At 39.4% G+C, this 22,557-nt stretch overlaps 1 protein-coding gene across 1 annotated transcript in view; it reads right to left on the bottom strand.

Annotated features, from left to right (window-relative positions):
• dnt (tyrosine-protein kinase Dnt) overlaps positions 1–22,557 on the bottom strand; it is a 114,361-nt gene that overhangs the window by 59,571 nt on the left and 32,233 nt on the right. The gene's annotated exons all lie outside the window — the stretch shown is intronic.

Here is a 22,557-nt window from a genome sequence, read left to right as displayed (position 1 = left end):
AATGTGGGACAAGTCATGGTGAGGAGACGACGGCTCTTTATAATAGCACAAACATTCGGCTAAGTAAAATATTTATCTTCCAAATCTGAAATGGGATCTTAAAATGGGTAACAAGAAAACATTCACCAAGTGAAAGAAAATACCAGTTTAAATTCCCGTGTTAAGCTGTAGAATGCCACAGGATTTGGTTCATAATAATTTTATTAATGAATTCTTAGAAGAGCAAACATTCTAGTCTTATGCCCGATTTATGCAACACTCATTTGCAGAAATCAAAAACGATTTTAATATAATAATTGTCAAAATCAATTTATCAATCAAAACAGTGGAAGACTATGTCTTAATTCCATAGTTCTTCGTCAGGACAGACTTTTAAAATCAATCTACCGCTACTTCGGTACACACCTTATATTACCCGAAGGCTAGACCCGAAGGAAGACCTAATGCTCCCATTTAGACGTCCGTAGCTCAAGGAATACAGAGTTTTACATTGAAATAGATTCAGCAGGGTATTTGCCTAAGACACTATTTCAGCCGTGACTCGGTAGAATTTCTCCTTTTTATAAATAACAGAAACACAGCAATTCCAAAATTAATATTTATTAAGGACATTGATTTCGCCCTGTGTGATAGCAGCAGCGTATTAAACCTATTATAGCAGCTAGGCTGGGAATCACTCACGGAGTGAAGGTTAAATTACAGATTGAAGCTCTTGCATAAATTGGAAGGACGTTTCTTATAGCAGTGATGTGGAAAATGTATTATTAACCCCCATCGTACTACGGTAGGAGAGATCATGCTAACAAAATTAGAGAAATTAAGTGTAGAACAGATAGATTTAAGATGTTATTTTTTCCACGAACGATAAGGGATCATAATAACATTGTCCGACCGCGGTAGAGTCATATTGGGGTAAAATATTTTGGTGGGTATTCACCCTCTGCCACACACCCTAGCGGTGGCTTGCAGGGTAAATAAATACATAAATTTTCAAAAATGAATGCATATCGCGCGAGAGAAGGCCGAGAATTCGAATCTGTGGACCTGTGATGGTGTCTTTCTCTACCAAATCTTTTCTCGGTGTTCGAATCTAACCATAATCATTTGCGGCCATAATAATTCCCTCCGTGTTGCAACAAAACTTAGAAGTGTTCTCTACCAGACTTAAAGTCTTCCTTGGTCTCTTCGTGAATCAGGGGGCTGCCAATCTAATTCCTGCGCCATAAACATCATATTTACTCTCTTCTCGTAGCATTTTAACAAACATACCTGGAGGATTTTCTCTTATAACTTTCCAGTTCCTTTATCAGCGTTGTCTTCCATGGATACTTGCCCCTCATTCAAAATATGGCCAACTAAAGCGAACAATAATTCATTGTTTGAGGAGCGAATTTATGGAATCGATTCATTTTATAATTAAAAACTACAACTCAATGGTGACATGCGATTGCGCAATATTTTACCGAGACACGACCCGGGTTTCGACATTCATCATCCTGATGAGGACATTGAACGTCAAAAACCGGATCTAAATAAATACTCTAGTCAAAATAAAATTGTGTGGAATTACAAATTTATAGTTTTTCATTATAAAGTCAAATAACATCTCTATCTTACCTCTTCACGACGATTGTCTACAACTTTAGTAATGAAACTTAACCTCTTTAAGGCTTGACTTCTTCTCCTTCTAATGTGCTTGTCCCATGCAAGGTAAGATGTCATGATCAAACAAGTATTTGACCTGTTCTGAAATGCTTAGCACGATTTCATCGAAGGTATATTATTTTATGCCCAGACTTTAATTTATTTCAAAACTTCAGTTCTGTACCTTTTCTGATACGATCTCGCATTTAATTCTAACCCCCATTCCTTACATCACTCCGATATCTGGTCTAAATCGCTAGTGAGCAGCACGCTATCAGCCGAAGTCCTTATTCCTCCGTAAATCACTGTGTCGTCTGCAAATTATGTGAGATAGGTAATCGCGTGGGAATTGTGGTCGTTAATGTATATCAAGAATAGTAGGGTCCTAGAACACTTCCTTGTGGCACTCCTTAAGTTTCGCTCGCCTCTAATGAGCTCAACCCACCGACGACTACTATCATCTACGCCTAAATCTTTCACTGACGGCTCTCAATAGGGCGTGAGGCAGGGGGTGTCACGTCACCACCAACCATTGGAGTAATAATTTACCTACGTGTCGTTATTTATTTTTCCTCCCGTACTATTTTCGAATTGTGCGAGTTAACTATTCTGCCTTCTACGGCCGGTCCTGCAGTCAATTTCCCCTTAAGTTATCATCTCTCTTGTCTGGCACACTAATGTCTGCAAAAGATTTATCGTTCTGGAGGTTTGCCTATTCCAGCTTTGAGTGAAGTCTATTCGAGTTTCCTTCCGGCAGGAGGAACCTGGCCTGGAATATTCCCAGCAGTGCGCTCTAACTCTATAAACAACGAAAATATTTCAAAGCTTAATAAAAAGTCTCCGGTTGGACGGATTGTGTTTTATTCCATTCCATTTCCCCACCGGCAAGGGAAAGGAATCTCAAAATGTTTGGCGCTTTTGAGACAAGGCGAAGGAGAACAAAAGTCAACCTTCGTTGACTGAGCATACGGGAGAGGGGAGAGAGCACCGCGTGTTTTGGCTATCAATCAATCAACATTAACTCTGGAGAACCAGAGAGATGATTTATTTAGACTACGGAGGAGGTAGAGAAGGGGGGGAGGGAGAGAGGGAGGCAGTGGAAGAAAGATATTGATTTCGCACCTGCGTAAGAGGTAAATAAACACCTCAGGGTGAAGTTAGGCATTCAGGGTGTTGAGGGGAACACATAATCGCCATGTCTTCCCACAAAACTCGCTTCCAAACGAAAGGAACGTGAACTACATTTCACTCGGCGCTCGAATTATTCTGGAAACAAAAGCAGTCTGTTTCACGTGCCGTATTTTTGGCACCCTGGGAAGTGCATGGGAGGAAGGAAGAGTTTCTGCGAAGAGGAGAATTCGTGCATCGAAAAATACACGAATTTGTAACCTAATTTCAAAATTAAAGAGCATAGAGAGGGGGAAAAAACTCCTTTCGTGAATAATCTATAATAGAGAACAAGAAGCGTCACAGACAGGATTTCGGTGTATTAAAAATTGACAGGCGACCGAATCGCCGCAAGGAATCCTTGATTTTCTTCTATCGCCACACGCGAACACAACAGCAGGATACATCACGTTACTCGATTGAAACTTCCCGAAGAAAAAATTAAATGAAACACTAATCATCACCAATTAACCTACTAGTAGCTGGTTGCCTAACACTCCATGCCACACACCATTTTGATGGCTCACAAGACTGCACGAAATACATGTAGGCGTAATGATATCGTCAAGGGTAAGAAATTGAAGAGATTTTTCTACAGATGAGTAATTTATATGAAGAATATTTTCTTAAATTTTAACCGACAAATCAAAACGGTTTTATGAGGGTCATTTGTAAACCAATTGCTTCGGGAGAACGAATAGTTTCTTTAAGCGTTTAATTATAAACGGTAAACATTGAACTTCTAAGATGAAATCGATTCATTCTGTCAGGTCGGATACTATTCCGCAGTAAAAAACAAAACATCTTACTATGGACACCGCCTTTATTTCGAAAAAAAATCAAACTTTGAACGCCATATTCTGTGTCAGTTATCAGCACTGCCCTTCGTCTCTAAAGGAAAAGTGAGATTTATCGGCTCTTGGCAGGTAAAGAAACACACCTAATCCAAAGCGACTAAAAAAAGGAAAAAAAAATCACTACTGTCCAACGAAATGCAATCTAACGGTGGAGCGGTTCCGAAATAAAAAAATACGAAAATATTTCGGAGCGGAATCCTCTCAATTCACTGGACGACAATGACCGATGCAGAACTAAATACTCCGCGGAAAGAAAAAAAACAGCTGTGTTAATTCCACTTTACTTTTTTTAATATTACGACCCGGAATTCAAGGCCAGACTGTTTTTTTTTCTTCCCGAAATGGAAAAGTACCACAAATTCAAGCCTGAACCTACGAAGTTTATCCTAAATACTTCGCCTTTGATGGAACTTTCTATAAGACAAGAATCCTCAAGAATTAGGCGAAAATCGAATATCAGATACTCGAGAGAAAATGTTTGGCTCTTCACCATCTATGTACGGTAGCGAACTTGGGTGCTACGTCAGGAGTAAGCGTTAATGTCCATTAAACGAATATTAGCTGAAAATATGAGGGTTTTGTTTTCCATGAAACGATATTTGTAAAGACATTCGCATTTGTATAGGTTATTACGGTAGGAGACCTGCACCTGAGGTCATTGGCGTAATTAGGTGGGTAATATGGTAACTGTAGGGCGTTCGGGGAATGAAGGAAGGGTAGAAAGAAACCCTGAGTAGTCAGCAATAGCCTACTCTTAATGGAAGACGTAAAGGGGTCCGCAATTTAACGTCCCATCTGATGGAAAATGTACTCACTTAAAATGCTCTCCACATAGTACCCCAAATAGGGATCGGGATACCATTGAAAAATCCTTCCACCACTGGGATCGGAGCCCAGGCCCTCGGTGTGGGAATCCATTACATTAGCCTACGCACTACCACGACCCCCCTTTTTTACATGCACGTGAAATAATTCCAATAATGCATAACTGATGATAAATCTAGTCACATGCAACACGGTATCCAAGGGGGAAATATTGATCTTTAGCCTTATTACTTTTCAAATTCTAGCTTTCACGTCATTGGTTAATGTTTTACTGCATCCTCAGGTGCAATTGTTTGTTCGTTGACAGTATATGCATTTGCATACATGTAAGTTGAAAATATTTTTACATGAACGTATGCGCCACTGTGGGTATAGGTTTGCATGGATTTGTTGATTTTGCATGTGGTTTTTTTCTCTTTTACGGTTGGTGACTTAACACACCCCGCCACACACCCTTGCGTTATGGTTCCGGGGTATCATGTAGATGGAGATGTACTACTCCCCTAAACATGCAAGACGACCTGGCAGTAAAAAGAAGGGCAATGAACTAAGGTTAGATTAAATAACGACAACAAACTTGGCTACTTAAAATGAAAAAAAAATGCTTTGCGTGGAGAGATACCTATGACATCTTAAATCTAGCGGTTATAAACTTGATGACTCAAATCTTACTTTCAGAATCTCTCTTATCGTATTACAATTGCAAATGCATAAATTACATCGATGTATATCGCCTTGCGCAGTGTGTCAGCATTTTCGTTAGTTGTCCCAGCCATCGAACACTATTCCAAATTGCCCACCCTGACGTCGCCACTCATGAAGTAGCAGCAGGCAAAGTTCTTTTATCCACGCCTTGTTATTATGCCGAGCGAGATCAATTTCCACGGGCCAACTTTCACAAGCGCTGCTACCTACGACACAACGACCCTCCTTTATCGCCTCATCCCACAGACGCTAATGCTTGCATCAACAGAACTTCCGAATGCGCGCAGCCAGCACCTTCCTTCCTGGAGCATAAATCACTGCATTATGCACACAAGTTCAAAAAAACCTAGGCATGAGTCTCATATATCACCGCCGGGTGCCATTTGCATATAATCCTGGAAATTTCACATCCCACACAACCAGGAGGAGATCGTACTAAAACCCTACTTAAACAAACCCGCGTCTGATTTAAGGGGCTTAGCAATACCAGCAGGGGACTAAGCGAGGCCAACTCAGAAGCCAATTAACTCCTTGTTCAACGTTGGGGCCAAGTTTCTGTACACGTCGCTACACGGGAAGACTCTCACGTCGACTTGTTGGGATATTCGTATGAGGAAGAGTTTAAGGTAGACTATGGAATGAACAGCGTCATCAATTAGCAGCAGGATTTCTTTATTGCGTTTATTTCTTTTTTTTTAGAGAAGGGCATTGACCGAAGCAAATATTCATTACATGATTTGAAGAGTGACTTGGGGTTTTATTTCTTACTAAAGGCACAAGAAATACTTGAAGATGGCTAGCTTGTTTACATGTTTTACTTTCCAATGGTGATTGTCTCTTCCTCTAGATTGAGAATCACCAGCCAGCTATATTTCATGCCCGTGGATATATATATATATATATATATATATATATATATATATATATATATATATATATATATATGTATGTATATTATATACATATGTATATTATATATATATATATATATATATGTATATATATATATATATAGATTATGTAGAAGCACTCACAAGAGCAACATAACATTTGGCCGGTACAATAGAACACACAAATAAAATAGAGAACACGTAAAGGGACACTCAAATTGCAGAAAGTTTAAGCTTTCGGCCTTCTTCAAGTCAGACTCCGTCCTACATGTTATCTATTTTATTTGTGTTCCATTTGCCGTCCAAATGTTAAATGTATATATATATATATATATATATATATATATATATATATATATATATATATAATGTATAACACTTAGCACTAGTGGACACAGACAAAAACACAGAAACACACAAAAAAGAGACTCACTATTTTTGTGTGTTTCTGTGTTTTTGTCTGTGTCCACTAGTGCTAAGTGTTATACATTATTATTCACGTCCGTGAGACTTTCAAAAAGTGTTATATATATATATATATATATATATATATATATATATATATATATATATATATATATATATATATATATATATATATATAAACCATAAACACAGTAATCAACCCGAAGGTCGGCTTGGTAGGTGATGGTAGAGTTCACCCAGGACTAAGCCCTATACGGCGTGTGAAATTCACACATCAGGGTAGGGGGGCCAGTTCCTTTCCCTGTGCCGGTTATGGTTTCCCAGGAAGACCTGGTACCCGAAAAATCACTTTAGCCTGATATATATATATATATATATATATATATATATATATATATATATATATATATATATATATATATACATGTATTTATTAGCTCACATACAAAAACACTCGTACATATATACATATATGCACATACATGCCGACATACATTTTGTAAATCTTTCAGTAATTGGCGAAATCATTAAACCTTGGTCTTTCTAAGTAAATATAAGTATCCGGGTTCAATTTTATAATGATGGCGTATCGTGCGGGGGAAGAACTAGTACTTGAATCTGTCTATTGCGGCGTCTATCTCTCATTTAATCTCGTTGATCGAATCTTACAGTAGTATATTTTGGTACTACAATAATTCCCTTTATGTCGCACGAAAACTCAGGTCTCCTGTACCTTAAAAATGCCTTGCCCGCTCTCCTAGAGATGAAAGGACTCCATGTATCCTAATTACTCCCACATAGACCCGTCACGCTTGCTCTCTTCTCGTAGTCATTTTTTTTTAATCCGGCGGATTTCCTCTTAAACGTTTCCAATTCCTGTACTAAATATCTCTCCCATATATCCGAAATACTTGCCACGTTTGCCATGGGTGGCCAACTAAATCGGAATAGCACCTCTCTCTTCATAATGTTCACTGCATTTTCCTACAACCAACGTTATTAAACCTAGCTTCTTAGATGCAGACTAATTCTTCCGCTGTGTGTACCCCATGACAAGTTTGATATCAGGGCGATATTCAAGTGTTTGACCGGTTTGAGAGATGCTTAATCCGATCACATCTATTTTACATATTACGTCTTGATTCTCCTTTACGTATTCCAAAACTTTTGCTTGGCCGTATCACCCAGAGTGGCCTTCTAATAACTCTTTACATCCTTCCCTATTGTCACAGAAACCATGTGAAATGGGGAGCAAACCAACGATGTGAGAAAAATGTCCTCCTCCTTTTGTTCTCTCGTGAGAATATTCTCGTTGGCGGGACGAAATGACCCACCGCGAGATTATCCGCGAACGCAATAATGCGCTCACAGCGCCAACGTAACAAAAATGAGCCAAGGTTCTAGACGTTAGACTTGGATCGGGCGTTTCGGGCATTTGAGATTCGTACATAAAAATATCCAATATTCGGAACTGAACATGATAGTTAAGAGATCCTGCTGTCTTGTTTGTGAAAATCGCTCGAATGGACACTCAGTAGCAAGCAACCCTGGGAAAATGCAACGAAAAAGCAAGAGGGACGTGCAAGGAATGGTAAAATAAAACTCAAGTAATTCCACAATTCAAAATTTTACAATCAGGTCACAACAGATCCTATGACCTTATGATGCTAGATGGCAACGAAATCAGGGTCATTTGTTAATTAATTGTGAATTGAGGAATTACTTGAGTTTTTTTACCGTATCTTGCAGTATTGAGAACTCCCAAAAATTGTAGTCAAACCTGAGACAGTGTTCTGCATTATGAAAGAGATTTTATTTCGCTTTAGTCGGGCGACATTTGGAATACGCTGCAAGAATATGGAATTCGTGGGAGAAAACATTCATAAAACATATACGAGTACATAGACAAGTTTCAGAGAAAATCCGCCATGTTTGTTACAAATAATTTCCACAAGAACAGAAAATAATCTCGAGGAATATGTTGGATGAATTATGTTGGGAGGCTCTTGATTCTCGATGAGAGCAGCCAAGGTTTTTATATTTATAAATCGCCTGACTTTTTTAAGCTGACTCGATATAAGAGTATGTAGATTTTAACCTTGCGCTAGATTTATAGATGGTTTACGTTTGTATTCTAAGAATCGTAATAAGTGGTAAATTTGTTTCATCAAAACCTTATTTTATTGTCCTTCGTGTTTGAGGAAATTCGCCTGGCATTCTTAAAGAAGTATTTACATTCACATCCACATAGTACCCCGCAAGCCGTCTCAAGGGCGTGTGACGGAGGTGTTAGGTCACCACCCGTAATTAAGAATAAAACCGTATTTGCAAGCCCACAAATTCATGCCAATTTACCCACACAAAATCGCATATATTCATGCAAAAACCTTTACAACTTACACACATGCAAATACACACGTATACTATCAACTAGCATACACATGCACCTACGAAAATAGTCTATGCTACATTTAATTTAGTCCTAACTTGTAAATTAAATGTATTTAACATTTGTATAGTGACTTTGGTTTCTTACTATTATGATATCCGAGTTTGTCCGGGGAAAGAACGGGTATTTGTATCTACCTGTACTAGAATTTATCTCCCTTAATTTAACTTTTTGTTCTGATCTACCTATATAGTGTGGGACCATAATAATTCTATTAGAGTCAGAATTTTACAACTGGACACCGTAGTACATGTAGCAGTGGTAATAATTACTTTCATTACTTAGACAAAGAAAACTACTTTAATCATCAGTTACATTTAATGCTGACTTATTGGCGTGAAATTACTTGGCCACAAACCCTACGCGTAGCTTGCAAGGGACCATGTGGATGACGGGCAACGAGACAATTACGAGAATTTAAGGGTATTCGAGTACCCGAAGAGCCAATATTAAGGCTTAAAAATTAAATTAGTGAGATCGAGTTTGAAAAGTCGAATGATTTAAGGTTTCATTTTTCCCGCGCACGATAAATTATTAGAAATAACTGCCAACAGTTGCTCGAAGGGAAAGAAAAATTACCTTTTTATTAGCCTAAAAGCCTTTATCTATCATAGTAGCCTAGTATGGTGTCATTAGTTTATCTAATCGCTATTTTATTGTTCTTCTTGTTAATAGCTAGTTGATTCAATAAGGTTACGTTACTGATTAAGCCTCTTGCATAAACAGGAAGCAGGTTTCTTCAGCTATTATCTTGAAATTGTATTGCGTATAAGCCAACATCGTACCACGGCAGGAGAGAAAATGACAATATGATTAGAGAGACCGAGTGTATGAGCGACTGATAAGGGACCAGAATGACTAAAATTGACCGCGCAAGGAGGGAAATGGAAGTATACCAGCATCATTATCTAACTTCTAAGTAACCTAGAATAAAGACATTGTTTTGTGTACTACCTATGTTATAGTTCTTCATTTCACTAGTCTCACGTGCGTAGTAGAGAAGTCTTTTGCACTTAGATGCAATACCGTTGTACTTAGTTAGACTTGTAGTTAATATTACCGATTGTTGAATTAATCATTTCAATTTGATGCAATAATATTTTATTTGTGAGGTAAGAAAACTCCCGTGCCCTATTCATATGCTTTGCACCTTCCTAAAAGACTTGCCTGCTCTCTTAGTGACTCACGAGGCTCCCAACTTAATTCATCCACCATGCCCGTGACTCTAACTCGCTTCTCGTAGCAATTTTGCGACATACACATAAATACCCCACGATCCTCCAAAAAGGTATGTGGCGGGGGGTCCAAGCACCAGGTTGCAGAGGTAAGGAATTAGGGAGGATACGGGAGAGGTAGGGAAAATAGAAAAATATTTAGCAAAAATCTCTGAAATTACGAGCAAATTCCCATACGTGCTGGAGGAAGACTCAATGCATTACCAGAGTGAAATCACCTACAAAAATTAGGTATCGGTTAAAAGAAAGGAAAGAATAAAACAAGCTTTCAACAAATAAGGCGGATTTTTTAAACTTTATCTCAGTCCTTGATAAGCTCTTCTAACCTTTTTCCCACGTGTCCCTACGATACTTACCGTGTATTTCAAAATTGTTCTAACCAAGGCGGGGTAACACCTCTCTCTCTCCCTTACTGTTTCGTTAACTGTTTCCCATAATCCGTCTAAATGAGACCAAACTTCTTCGGTTGTCTGACCCGCACATCCTTCTAATTTGTTGTGTGCCGCATGGAATGTTTGACGTTGGTTCAACATAAACGTACCTCTGTTCGAACTCCCCGTTTCAAGGAATATCAAATGCTCACCAATTACTCTATTGAATGGGGTGACCTTACATCCCTTTCCACTAGCCCTCGAGTCGAGGGTGAGACACGGATGCAGACGGGCCCTCTTCTCCACGGCCCACCCCACACCTCTCTCTCTCGCGTTCCCGGACCCACCCCCCCTTTCCAGAAGGGTGCGCCATCGCGGGAAAGGGGGGGAGAGAGCCGAACTACGTGCGCGTCAGCCGCCAATTCAAGAGAGCTGAGGGAATATGTCAACAAAACATTTGAATAGCGCTGCCCGGGAGCGTTTAGCGGAGTCCTCCCGACGCTTCTCCTCCCTCTTCCCTCTCAGCCTTCACGGCCGCTCCCTGCCCACGAGATGGACTCTTCCCACCTCTCCGCCCCGTCAAACACGCATTGACCACCCACTCATCTCTCTCACGCTAGCGGAGTGCGTTGGGAGGGAAGTTGGGCTGGGAGCTGCAAGCAGCATTCTCCACCGCTTCTTATCGCTCCCAAACAGACGCGCTCCCCCCCCCCCTCACCCTCTCTCTCTCTCAAACGTCCCCCTCCTTCCCCGACCGGACCCTTGTTTGCGTTATCTCCCAGGAGGCCTTCTCCCATCGGAAACAAAACAAGCGAAGCAAGTCGTTACCTGGTAGACGAACGAACGGACGAACGCTCCTCTTTTTTTTCCTTCTCCTCAACTCTCCCTCCCACTTGGTCGTCCACTACGAAGTCGCCTTCCATGGTTGCCAGATTGTGTTTGTGTTATTTCCCTCGACTTTTCTTTTTTGACAGAGGTTGTGTGGTGTTGGTGGTTCGCCCTCTGTTGAGTGTTTCCACACGCCGCCCCCGCACTCTGCAGCCCTCGGAGACCTCAAGAAAAGTCAAGGGTCTCTCATCCTATCCATCTCTCTCTCATTTTTCCTCATACACAAACCAACCACATCCGACCTCCCCGGGGCACCAGCAAAGCTGCCAGGGAGAGCGCATTTTATGCAGGATGACCCCCACGCCCACACGGGATCGTTCGTTCGTTCAATTCTCCGTTTAAAAAATTATAAAAAGAGAGAGAGAGACGAAGGAAAAGCCCTTTGGACTGTAAGGAGGAGGAGGTGGGGAAAACACGGCAACAAGGCGACGGGTAACCCGAGAGATATCAACTCTCACCTTTCGCGCATTAATCAAAACAAATTTCTTCCTCCTGACGGCTATAATTTGTCCTCTTTGCTTGGCGACCTTACCCCCTCCCCCATAGCCCCATCGCCACTCCACATCCCCCTCCAAGTCGAACCTTACCCCCGTCGTTGCCGAGGAGGCAGTGCGTGAGTTTTGAGTCTTTCAAGTTTTATATACTATTAGAATCGCCAAACGAATGCAATAACTCATCCCCGAACACCCCGGCAAGCCAACCGCCAGTATGTACGTGTATGCATATATATATTCCCCCCTCTCCGTATAAACTGGAAGGCAAATAATATAATAAAATCGTAATTTAAACGAAGCGAGCAAGTTAACTCGTGACTTAACTGCCATCCGCGTGTTCCCCCAGGCGGGAATGAATCGCCACTTACTGTATACGAGAGAGCTTTCGCCTCCCCGTGAGGATGGAGGAATTATGGGATATGCAAAGTTCATCGGGCGATTCCACAAAAACGCTTATATTTAATTTGCGGCGACGAGAAACAATTACAAGAGGGCGGAGTTTAGTTTAAAAAATAATTTTTCCTCGGCATGATGAACTCGGGGATCGACCAAAGACAAAAAAAATTAACCACACATTTAAACCGTCGATTTTTTCTCCTAACACGGTTCCTATTACTCGATATGAGAGGTTCGAATGTACTGTAGATATTCTTGAACATATCCGTAAAAATCTTAAGAAACGTAACTCTCGTCATCGCTGAGTAAGAAAGAAATAAATATTTTGGCATAAAGTCTACTCCATTGCTCGCGTTTGAATATTTTAATGCGTAACAATATCTCAACAACAACAGGAACTCAAGAAATATAAATTCAATGGTAAAAAAAGGCAGCATATATATATATATATATATATATATATATACAGAAACATATATAAGGAAAAGGGATAGGAACACGTATAAAGGACGAACACAATAGAGGTGGGGAAGGCGGAATGCCTCTTTTTTTACTTCTTCTTTTACTCTTGTGATCCGTTCGATTCCGCCTTCCCCACCTCTATTGTGTTCGTCCTTTATACGTGTTCCTATCCCTTTTCCTTATATATGTTTCTGTATATATGAGTATTTATTCGCCGTTTGGCGGGATTTCGTGTTTGAATGTGTATATATATATATGTGTATATATATATATATATATATATATATATATATATATATATATATATATATATATATATATATATATATGTATATATATATATATATGTATATATATATATATATATATATAAACATATCAATTTTGCATAATTTAAGCCTTACGTCCCGAGTGCCAACGTGTAATGTTTATTTTACAAACGCCTCATATTGTTAGCACACACAACAACTTGGTTATAAATATGCCAATAATTGGGCACCGGAGGACAAATGAAGTTCTCCACATAGCTGGAAGCTTTGGAAAAACCAAAATGGGGGATTCGCAAACTAATATGCATCAATTGAAAGAGGCGTTGAAGTTTTCAAACCGCTATGCTATATCGTTCGTGTGATGGGGTCGACGGTATAAACACAATATGCATCGATGATGGTGGTGGCTTCCTCTTTGACTTGCTATTCACTCCCCGGGCTACTTACGCGCATGTCAGATAAACATTATGATAGCAGCAGTCATCTGCAGAAGTCTAAAGAATGTTCTCGAAGACTTAGCAGTGATTGCCCTGTTAAAACAGTTATTTATGGTTCACCGACGCCTTCATTAAATTAGAATGCGCAACACATCAAGCGAGTCATAAAACATTCAAGTGAACAGGGGAAGTGTATCATAAAAGGGTTAAAATAAAATTAGTGAATAAACCATTCACTTTTTGCTCTCACCGAAGTGCCTACGTGATTTCAAGTGGAAAGTCGTAAATAGCGTGAAGTTTAAGAAACCTAAAACAGTGACTGGGAACATAGCGAAAGGAGTTAAGATGAAGTTGGGCATAAGACAAGGAGGCAACACTAACCCCCAGGAATCTCTCTCTATAAATATATGTACATCATATAGGTTTTAACTCTTTGTTTAACCTCTCAAGGAGTGATGCATTGCGGCGTAAGGAATAACGTCTCAATCCTAATGTCGAGGCACAGAAGTGAAAATGTGGACCACGAGAACATAGAGGTAAAGTGCGTTCCTTCAAGTACGTAATATATGCGCACATTTAAGTACGTGTTTGTTGAAGGGGAGTACTCCAATTTCAGCCAACTTACCGTTCTTTTATCCGTAAAGAGCGAATATATTCATGTCTGACGACGCTTCCTGAGTTTTCGTTTCGAATTGCACTGATTTCATTGAGGATTACAAAATAATATCGTTCAAAGAGCAATGACGAACATAATGCCTTTTCTACAGCAAACGTTACAATAATATAACATGAATAACATAATCGGGTTTTAACAACAAATGAACGACTATTTCAGAGTTGAACGACGGGAGCTACCCTGCGGGAGTCATGACAATATGTAAATAAACATGAACCTTATACGCGAAGGGTAAATTTGTGCAGCCAATTATTCCTTGTTCATTAAAATTCAGTTTAGTCGCAGTTCACTCATTCCTTTCGTTACAAAAACAACCCCGGAAGAATACTATATATTTGAAATGATACATGGTCACGATTATAAATGGCGATAAAAATGCCATGAAATACATGCAAATGCGTGTTTATCTTGTCAGCACACTTAAATTATAATGTTTAACGAGGATTTACTGATATTCAGACATCATTTAATGGCTACGTAATCTTTCATTTCCATTAGTAACGTTTGATTGCCACGTAAACCTTGGATACCCATACATATTATTTCATGAACTTAGTTTAAACGCTGTTGTAAACGATTAAGCTATTTAGTGTGCAGCAAAAAAATTTCAATGAATAGCCTTTTATGGTGTACACCTTTTAATTTAATTTATTTGTAATCTGACGGTAGCTAAACAGGTGAAAACCAATTTCTTCACTTTATAAAAACTTCAACGTGCTATCGAATGAATTGACGTTAAATCTTCCCATTAAAGATACGAATTTAAAATGAAGATATGTGTACGACGATTTATTTTCCATTTATATAAACACGTACTTAAAACGGAATTAAAGGAATTTATTAAAAAAACCAGTTCTCCTTCCATTGAGTACGGATTCATGACTTTTTTGCCCACAGCCGAATTGAAAAATCACTATTACTCCACCGTTTTACCCCTTGAGAGAAAAAAATAATAGCGATTACAATAGCCAAGGAAAAAAAGAAGAAAAAAATTGAATACGATGCAGCTATCTCGGTGGTTAAGATTTTAAAGAGAGATCGCCGGTGGCAGGTTTATTAACGCGACAATCTATGAAAGCCAGTTTCTTCGAAACGTCTTGTCCAGTTTGAAATATGTAGGTGTCATAAAACTTGTTGTGTTCTAAACCTCTCGCAGGAAACGTGTTTTCTCTGGAATAAAGAAACGTATAGAATGTCGGCCGATAGCATCCGGCCAAGGCGAGCCAAAGGTTTATGAAAGGTATATTTTCACTTAAAAGCACCACTTCGACTTGAGGAACAACAAGGCATTAAAAATCTGATCGGATGGTCCTAGAACTAAAATGATACTCGAATTCTCAACTTTTTACTGCGGCACAGGTATTTTGTTTTCCCTCAATTCTTCGACATCGAAGACTCCGTTTCACGTTAGTTAAAACAACCACACGAAAGTTTCCAACCAGCAACGCAAGAAGGCCGCATAAAACTATAAATAGATACACAATTTTGAGCTCCAAAACGGGATGGAATATTGGAGCGAAAAGAAAGATTTCTGCAAAATATGACACCGAGGGGATATTATAACCCCAGGCGTATATGGTAAACACAACATGACACAAAAATATCTATTTAAGTGTGAAAATAATGAAGCTATGTTGCTTTACTCGGCGGAAAGGCATTAGAGAGACATGGGCGAAACATTTTCGGGAAATGCGTGGAAAAGCTAGCAGTTAGGTAGGATTTATAAAATAGGTATTGAGGAAAAAATGAAACGAAAAGATTAAAGAGGAATTGTTATCTTTCGCAGATTAAGCCTTATTTAGAATACGCTGCAAGTGACTGGGATCCTCATTTACTTGGACTAGCTATTATTGTAGGAGAGATCTTGTCAATAAAATTAGAGAGATTAAGTGAAGTACAGATGTTTAAAATATTTTTCCTAAATACGATAAGGGATCAGAATAACTGTATCAGACCGCGCAATGGGGGACGCATTTTTGTCATTCCAAGTAGTCTAGCATGTTGTCATTATTTCATCTAACATTATTGTGTTGTCCTTGTTAATAACATCTTCTCTCATATGAAGAGTACTCGTTTCACTCATTTATGCACCGTAGACACATGTACTTGTACTTATCATGATCTACATCATATGAATTATTTTACAAAAATCTACCGCCACCAAAAATTAGGAGAAACTAAATTTGTGAGGTTGCATGACTGGTCTTAAATCACCCCTGCCACACACCTTAGCGGTGGACTGCAAAATACCATGTTGTCGTAGTAAAAGGGCAAAATATTTCAAGCATATTTTTTAAAGCTCCACAAGGTTATTGCCTTCATTTTGTAAGCTTGCAACTCAGCCTTTTAACTGTCAAAGTTACACCATTCTCTCGCATTCTAAACCTGAGCTAATCACCAGCGGAGTTGTCCGCTCCCAGGCAAGACCCATGTATAGCCGTATTTGTTCAGCAATTAGGACTATATTCAATCCATGCATAGAGTTGCTGGTAGATCCTCTCGCGTTTCCGCTACCGCTGCGAAGTCACCCGCAAACACGTTGCATCTAAATAAACGTTGAATAGTGCTGGCGAGAGGTTGAATCCTTGTCTTGCTCGTTTGTTTTGACTCCTATTCTCCTTCCGTTTTTCATTTGCACGTACCTACTTTGCCTAAAAATAAGTGATGCGAATGCACGATTTCGCTCAGGTGTACGTGAATTGCCGATGAAGACTTCACTGAGAGTCAAATAATCTTCGAAGTCTTCGTAGTTGGTTATTTGAAACAGTGTAGTCCTGTTTGAATTTACATTTAATATAACCGAGAACAAATATGAACCGATATATAAATATGTATGCATACAAATACAGTGGGTCGCGGTATTCCAGGGGGTAGAGCGTTGGACTACTGACCGGAGGGTCCGGGTTCGATTGCCAGCCAAGCCTCTCTGGGCACCTGCAGCTCCACCCAAGCTACGTGATTTTTCGAGAACCAGATCTTCCTGAAAAACCATAACCAGCACAGGGCTTCACACGCCGTTGGGCTTGGTATCAGGTGAACTCTACCGACACTTACCAAGCAGAACTTCGGATTGATTACTGTGTTTATGGATTGATTACTTCGGGTTGATTAGTGTGTTCACCATTATCATCTAAATCTATATAATACCCCGCATGCCACCGCAAGGTCGTATGGCAGAGGGTGTTAGGGTACCAGCCGAGCATGAACAACCACAATTCTTACACGATGCGTCTCTTTTCAGGAATTTTAGGAGTATTTTTTTCATTTCCTTCAATCCTTAAATACAATCCTCTCCCCTTTCAACCTGCTGCTTGTACCCCCTGCTGCACACTTTCCTGGTTGATCCCGGGTTGTTTGTATGTATGTAGATATTTCTAACCTATGTTAAGAGTCACTGGAAGCAAGAATATTACAATTACTGGAATCCTGACACAAACCACAAGACATATATGTCAATGAGTTTCATAAGTTCGACGTTACATAGATGAGAAAGTAATATAAGCATCGCACTACATTAGCACGTAAGACTACAACGAAATGTTAAAGGCAAGTCATGCCTTGAAGACCGATATTAAGGAATTGCTACCCCCTACCAAAATTCGTGAACACATAGAGTGAAAATTTCGTCATAAAATTCTAATTTCTCGAAAATCAAGTCGTGCAGCAAACAAACTATCAAAAATTGCCTTGAGAGCCGGTTCCCTAGCACACGAAATGATGTCGACTATCAGGGTTATTTTTAGATGCAGATATCTACATTCTAGTTAATTTGATTAATTCCCAACCAAAATACCCACGGCAAAAAAATACTGCGTCGAGAAAATACTCTTGCGACGGAATTATTTTCTTGCCAAAATTTGTTGTATTATGCAATCCACTTTAACCGAAAAACTTTTTGAGTTGGACAATTTTCAGGCGAGATCCTTTGAAGCGTCAATTAAAAGCTGAGGGAAATCACGACGCAGCGGAAATTACTAGCGGAAACACCTGCATCGATTAAAATAAGTGGCACCTTCTTCAAAACTTATAAATGCCATCGAAAGCTATTATATTCACCATCACAACTACCGTAGCATATTTTTCGAAACCTTAAAATATTAATGTCATGTGATGTCAACGGATTCACAACTGTTTTAATGACATTTTTAAATGTTTAATTAAATAAATTCAGTCAATGTATTATTTTCATTTAAGTCAGTCCCCCTCCCTCATGAGTGGAGTTTTGCGCCCGGAGAAATTGATATTTGAATAAACAAATGACGGTTATCCATTCGAAAATTGCTTTTCGGAGTGAGAGAGTAGAGACACCATGATATATTACTCACATGACAGAACATATTACGAGGAAAACTCGTACGCATTAAGCAGAGCTTTTTTCCCTAAAATGGAAGAAGGCATTGAGAATTCATCCTCAGATGTTTCACTCGTTCAAGTTTTTTGGAGAGCAGACTTACCCAATGCAAACAAAAGCATTAAAAAACGCGTGGGTTTCAAAAACCATTCGCGTGGAATGTCGCAAAAACTCCAAAAAGAGAGTAAACACTAAGCGAAAGAATAAGTCCAGATTGATCACACACGCAGGAGTGCATGCATGTTTTAAACGTTTTTTTTTCAACAAACCGTAACCATGGCGACGTTAGGATATGAATTGTGTTACCGAAGGAAGAATTTAAAAGAAATTGAGGACTGATAAAAGGTACACTCAGTAATGATTTGAAGAAAAAAATTGTCAGAGACTTAAATATGGAGCGCAGTGCTTAATGGATGTGGGATCTGTTTTTGAAGCAATATGATGAACGTAGATTGGAATCTCTTGAGATGTGGGGAACGCGCAGAAGAAGTATGGATAAAATAAGTTTGGATACAGAGGAAGGAAAGCACTGAAATTTTAAATGTTGAGGGCGAAGAAAGTTTACGGGAGAGATCCGAAGAAGGTAAAAAAAATTAATGGAGGAAATATTGCAATTTAGTGGCAAGTTGAAGGGCGTGATAGAAGTCGAGATAGGAGGAACGTTGGAAAAGCATAAGGAAGAGAGAGTGGGCTTTATAGACGGGATGAAAGCAGGCAAAAGAAATCACGGAGAAATGAAGAAGGAAACAGCGTAGAGAAAACAAAAGAAAGAAAAGGTCGTGCGTTGAAGATAACAGTCGTAAGGCAAAATCAAATAGGTAGAATCCCTAAGAATGAATGTGTGCACCAAAAACGGATTTGCAATGTTATTTCTACCGCGAATGATAAGGGATCAGAATAATGGCCTAAGACGGCGCTCAGAAAGAAATCACATAAATTAACCTAGTTTATAGCCATTTATGCATCTAACCCTAATTTTAGAGATGATCTAACATGAAAAAGGGAATTACGACGAAGATAATACGTGAGAAAATAGTATTATCAGGAAGAACATGCAGACGTGCCTTAGGAAAAGTAGAAATCGTATTCAGCCTTACCACTGACGATCTTTACTATCAGCTCCGATCGCATTTGTGGAGCAGCAGTGTAAAAGTAGATACTGTACTACAGTTACGACTGTTCCAAAAATTTTGCAACTACTTTTAATTTGCATTCTATAATTTTTCCAAGTGTGGGATTTAAGTATATGTTACCCAGTGATTAAAAGAGCATTGGAGGATGATAAAGTGCAGAGTCTGGGTTCGTCGAAAACCTACTATAAACGGGTAGATTACTGCTACCGATAACTGTTAGTAAATAAAATTTATGCAACGCATACTTCTTTGACTGTTCACATCTAGTGCGGAATCACTCCTAGCCAAACACCCTAACAACGGGGAACATCATGTGAATGTTTGTAGATAAATACTTCACCATTTGTGGGGAGATAGCAAAAATTAATGGTCCTTGTATGTCGAAATTCCCTATCTATTTCCACTCCGTTGCAGAGGGAAAGGATAGAATACCCGGAACGGCTACCTTAATGAACTACGAGCTTTAAATTAAACCATTGGAAGAATAAACACTCCTCAGAATGTAATTAAAATTTTGGAAGGGTAAACATTCGGCAGACTGTAATTAAAACTTGGAATTTTTACATTGCCTTGCTCTTGGATAAAATCATTTCTTTTGGGCTCCGAAACTCCTCCAAAAATCCTTCCGAAAACGCGCGGGAATGTATACATTACTCCGGACGCTTAATGATTAAAACTTCGCGTCAGATCAAAGAGAGACTACTACCTTGCAAGAACCACGAAAGGATAATGTTATCCCACTCATTAATTTTACTTAAGCAAGGAGTTCTGCCATTCTCTCCATCCTCTTAATTTCGAGGGAGAATTTTAAATTCCGGCACGTGACGGCAATACTTATAAATCACTCTTAAAAGGTAAGAGTCAAGGACTCCGCGCCGGCAGATTTGTTTCTTTTTCTCTCTCACTCTCTCTCGTCCCCTCATAATCGTTTCATCAACGTGAATTCCACATCTTCATAGTACCCTGAAAACCGAGTTTAGTGTGGTGGGGGGGGGGAGGGTGTGTTACCACACCCGACGATCCCCTTGAAAATTCCGCTTAATTGTCACTTGCAAATAGGTAAATGCGTAAAATATGTGACCAAAAAATGTAAAGGAATATTAGACAATCCATTTAATTCAAAATAAGGAAATAACTTTCCACAAGCAGATTTACATACGATACAGATAAGTGCCAGTAATTATATTCAACTTCGAGAGAAAAGTAAAACCCACAGCCATACATTTTATTGGAAGGTGAACTAGCGACGACAAGTGGGTGGAAAATCGATTCCCGAACAGATCAATGAATTCAACTTGTTTTCGAGAATTCGTGCAGAACAACACGAAATAACATAAAACACGGTAATTCGACAATCCCTAAAACAAAATGACGCCCAACTCTAATGATCACCAATTACCCTAATGAATACTGACATAACATCGTATCTCACGCCATCGTAAACACTCTCGGGCTAAGGTAGAGCTTATTAAGTTTCAATATCTACTCTAAGCACTCGAGGGAGATACCAGCGAAAACTAAATGTTGCACTCTCTGTAAAGTTGCGCATTCAATTACAATTAGCAATCTTCCTTCCCACTCCCAACGATCTGTGGTCAATTAGAGCGTAAAAATAATAAAAAATCATTCATACACACACTATTTTAAGCACTCTTGAAAATTTCTTACCTTGGTTAGTTCGAATTTACTATCCGTTAAACTCAAGATTATCCACCAACCAATCCCATCTCTAAGGAGGTTTAAGTACACCGTTTCGTCCGCCCTTCCACGAAGTTTCATGCGTCATGACTAAATTTAGTTTTCTCCAGCGAGGAAACACAATGTCAGGATAATAGCGATGTCAGGGGAAAACGACCTGCCTTGAAATATTACGAGGCCAAACGATGAGGTAAATGACAATAGTTTAATTTGCATATTTTACTCATTATTGCGAGAGAAAATAAACACGAGGGACACGGGCACACGAGACCAATTTATCTATTTAATTGAACCTTTGAGGTAATTTCCGAATATATGTAAGGAGCCCACGCGATACATTTTGAACGTCGGGAATTGGTAAAGACGATTGACGGATGACCATCGTTAGTTTGCCAGGCTCGTTTTTGAAAGGCCTGATTGTGTGTGGTAGGTACTCGAGTGAAAATCGTTCTCCAAATCCAAGGATCGTGAGTTCTCACTCGGCGAATCTCTATGCGCGCATAGTACGAATCACCCAGCGAGCGATCTTTCGCCAGTGGAGTTGTTTCCGGCGTTGGCCTCGGTCTTCGGAGAGTTACGGGGATCGAAATCACGTAATGTGGAATATATTATGAATTGTATTACGTCTTTGGAATTGCGTTTTTAATACGTTTATATTATGCATTACCCAGGACACATAATTAGTCTCCCCGTATGCGGCCACAAGCTCTTAGTTAAAATGCCACAATTACTTGCAGCTCGCTCCGCATTCTTAATTTGCTAAAAATGTTCCAAGAGTTTGAATTCATAACTCATCCGCCAGTCCATGACATCTTAGTAATATTTCATTTTGATTCGTACCTCCCAACACTGGGTCTTACGCTGATGAGTGCCGCTTTTGGTTTATAGTAATGATTTTTCACGAGACGAGCATATTTTCTCTGCGTCACCATAAATTCAGCTATCAGACCATTCTAAGAAGAACCTCATACACTCGTTGAGCGTTCCAAATAGCATTCGGTATGACTAAGGTGATATTAAACCTCCCTCATTGACTTTTACGTTCGAGATATATCTATTTGATGTAACAAGTTTCTTCGGTGCATTTCCGATGTACCCATAACGGGTTTACTCAATGTTTTAGGTCTCCTATGACTCACAAGTATATTACTTGGAGGGACACCCTTATGTCCACTCTTACGAGC

Source organism: Hetaerina americana, unplaced genomic scaffold, assembly GCF_022747635.1.
Source record: "Hetaerina americana unplaced genomic scaffold, ioHetAmer1.1.p SCAF_2, whole genome shotgun sequence".
NCBI classification, from domain to species: domain Eukaryota; kingdom Metazoa; phylum Arthropoda; class Insecta; order Odonata; family Calopterygidae; genus Hetaerina; species Hetaerina americana.
The sequence above is the reverse complement of the archived record's forward strand: the minus strand, read 5'-3'. Positions and strand labels throughout refer to the sequence as shown.